The sequence below is a fragment of the Choloepus didactylus genome, chromosome 19 (assembly GCF_015220235.1).
Source record: "Choloepus didactylus isolate mChoDid1 chromosome 19, mChoDid1.pri, whole genome shotgun sequence".
Lineage (NCBI taxonomy): Eukaryota > Metazoa > Chordata > Mammalia > Pilosa > Megalonychidae > Choloepus > Choloepus didactylus.
The window spans coordinates 22,688,273-22,692,160 of record NC_051325.1 but is presented as its reverse complement, the minus strand read 5'-3'; positions in this window follow the sequence as shown (position 1 = coordinate 22,692,160).

The following is a 3,888-nucleotide window of genomic DNA, read 5'->3' as shown; positions in this document are numbered from 1 at the left end:
TACTTTCGGTTATGGCATTCAAAGTGACATAAACACAATTTTTATTTCCCCAATTTTCACTTTCCTTCATTCTAGTGTATCCAAGAAATGCTCATTGTGGTTATGCAAAAGTAATGCAAATCATAATCACTGTGTTTATTACCTCCAAGGTATACTTCATTACCACAATGCAACAGAATTACTGGACAAATTTTTAAATTTGCAAGATTGGCTTAATTGTAAGGAAATTTGGCTTGATTTTAAAACTAAACTTTATTTCTACATGCTCAAATTTCCTAGTTGGTTATATATATATATATAATCACATGGCTACTAATCATCAGATTAGAAGAAAAATAGTTGGAACCTCGACACCATTGCCACAATTTTTCATTTTGATGATGAACCCATCAAGTGTCTGAATCAGTTCCCATATGTAATCACTCATCTGGAATTTTCAATAATGTGCCTGTGCCTACACACAGATCCCTAAGCCAGCTGAAGGCCAGCCAGGTTGGCTGCACAGAAAATTGAATTCTGCTCTCTAGAAAACACCAGGGACAACAGAATGTGAGGATCAATGCAAATGAATGGCATATTGCTTGCTACAGATTAAAACACACAAAAGATATGTAGTTTCTTGGGTTTGATTAGGGACTTAACAGGGTCGAGATTTTTTGTTCTGAAATTCGACTCCAATGCTCTTACTCTGAGATGTGATTGTGTTCAAGCAGCTCCTCCAGTCTGGCAATGAGAAAGGCATGTGCACGATGGAGGCTTATGGTTTGGGAGTTGACAAAGGGGGAGAGAATCTGTTTTACTAGTCTTTGTCAAGATCTCATAATGTTTCCCAAACATCATTACTGCAAAACCTGCACAATTCTCCCCCAAAAACTTGTGGCCAGAGTTCACAAATGGTCTAATGTGTTTTGTCACTGAATGTGTTTCACTCTTGACTTTGATGATGGAAAGCTTGGAATTGCCTTTATGGCATATTTTCAACATTTTTCAGACCTCAGAACATTTTTTTGTGTAGTCTTTGGTCTTAGATTTGCTTTCTCTAAACCTCATGCACTGTATTTTTAAAAATTATTTTAAGATTTTTTATGGAACAAAGTAGGGATTGAATGAACAAATAAATTAATTCCTTCTCATTCTTGTGACCAAATACCAATCTTTAAGATTACGAGTGAGGGGACAAAGATTTACCAGAGGCCAAAAGATCTCATAAGATGGAATAGCATAAACAATTAGCTATTGATGAGGTTGCTGAAATGGTTTCTAGTTGTATTGACTAGCAGTCAATCTTAGGTCTATTTTGAGCCAAAAGTATATTTGTTCCCAAAGGAACTGTAAGGAAGCATGGTCAACCCTAGAAAAAAAAGAGAAGGCCAACTGATCTCAATAAATAGAAAATAAAACAGTTTGGAATATAAACAGGAAAATTTCTTAATCATCAGTATTGAAAACGGAAGCCAAGTCTTCATTGTGATGAGCAATCGAGTGTATAACATTGATTATGAGTGTATTAATATTGATAACACAATATTAATGAATTCCTTGCATTTCTTAGGTATTCCATAACTTCTGGTGTTGTGGTGGAGTATAACTAACTCTACTTAGTGAATTAGCTAGAGTGGAAGTCAGAGGTGGTGTTTTGGGTGGTGGGGTGCATAAGTCACCATGTATTCTAGTTTGCTAATGCTGCCGGAATGCAAAACACCAGAGATGGATTGGCTTTTATAAAAGGGGGTTTATTTGGTTACACAGTTACAGTCTTAAGGCCATAAAGCATCCGAGGTAACACATCAGCAATCGGGTACCTTCACTGGAGGATGGCCAATGTTGCCTGGAAAACCTCTTGTTAGCTGGGAAGACACATGGCTGGCGTCTGCTCCAAAGTTCTGGTTTCAAATTGGCTTTCTCCCAGGACATTCCTCTCTAGGCCGCAGTTCCTCAAAAACGTCACTCTTGGTTGTACTTGGGATATTTGTCCTCTCTCAGCTTCTCTGGAGCAAGAGTCTACTTTCAACAGCCATCTTCAAACTGTCTCTCATCTGCAGCTCCTGTGCTTTCTTCAAAGTGTCCCTCTTGGCTGTAGCAAGCCCCTTCCTTCTGTCTGATCTTATACATAGTGTGCCAATAATTTAATTCAGACCCACTCAATGGGCAGGCCAACACCTCCATGGAAATTATCCATTCAGAGTCATCACCCACAGTTGGGTGGGGCACATCTCCATGGAAACACTCAAAGAATTTCAATCTAATTAACACTGATAGGTCTGCCCACACAAGATTACATCAAAGATTATGGCGTTTGGGGGACATAATACATTCAAACTGGCACACCATGTATAGACTACATAGCAGTGAGGCAATAAATAGGTTGTTGCAGCTCATGTGGTGTGGAGTCAAATCCTGGGTATGGTGTCCCATCTGCCTGTAAGTCTACAGGTGGTGGATGGTGACTCCATAGGGAAATCCATGGTGCACTTTGGGCAGTGATCTTTGGAAATAGGCAATGAGGCAGAGGCTGTGATTGGGGACCAGTAGCTGGGTGGTTTAAAGAGTAGAAAATACCTTTAATGAACCAAGTGGCCATGTGTACAGACCAAGCTGGAGTTGTGATTATGGGACATAGGCAGTGCTGGTATTGTCTGCTGTGATGACATGCCATGCATGCTCAGAGGTCAAGAGATGGCATAGCAGCTTGTTGTATAAGCACTTTTTAAATAACGTTACGTATATTAATTCACTTAATTTTTATAGCTCTGGGATGTATACCATTAGTACACCCATTAGTGTAGCCATTTCACAGAAGAAGAAATTGAGACATAAAACCCTTAAATTACTTTCCCACAGCCACTCAACTTCTGAGTCCTGTAGCTGGGATTTAAACTCCGGCAGTCTGTCTTCAGACTTCACCAACATACCACATCAGCTCTGCCTTCCTGAATGCCTGCTAGCATTGTGCTGTCAGGATACACTCACAATCGCCAGCATTTTTTATCAAAGAGAGCCAGCCCGCTGGACCAGAGCAGCTGGATCAGGAAGATTTTTCAACAGCAGCCCCAGGCTGTGCTCAAATCAAGTCTTCTTGTCCCTCTCTACCATCATCTAACCCTTAGGCCCTATTTTTAAGCCTGGCTCTCAAACACAGAGCAAATACTCTTTTCTGAAAATAAATTCATTACTGGAGACTCATTGCCTTCACCTTCCAACTAACTGGTTTATGAGCAACACACTAATATTTGCACTCCTCTACTTGCACATCTCAGGGAGCAGAGATTAGGTCTTGATCTTTGCTCATGGAAGGCCCTCACCCCTTGTTTATGTTGATCCACTTCTGCAGTGACTATCTTGATGAGAGGTGTGGCATCTTTTGCAAAGCCTCTAAACAAAACAAAACAGAACAAAACAAAACATTAAGCCCCCTTTCTTCATTATCTCTGGAAAACAAGTCCCTATTGGCCCTACAAATGTGAAATGCAGAGAAGAGCTCAAATGATCCTTTGCAAGACAGAGTCAGTCCTGCCACTCTCGGTTGAAGCAAAACTCAACAGAAAGCTGTACCCACTTCATAGTTAAGCTTTTAGAAATTGAGACTCATTAGAGCGCCTAAGTACTGACACCACCAACAATTATCACATGACTCTCAGAAGTTTGCTTTTGTTACTAGGATATGAGGACCAGAAAGCTGTGTCCTTGGCAGGAGGATGTCCTTGTGTAATGACTCACCATCCAGACCACTAGTGGTGACACTCTCTCTGCCTCTATTGCAACATGATCCAACTCCAATTGACAAGATCTCAGATGACAGTCTACAATCAGTAAGGAAGGTTGTGTTTCAGCTTTGCGCTTTGAAAAGTGTAGAGGCTAGGGAGTATTAATTTTATCCAAAAGTAAAGA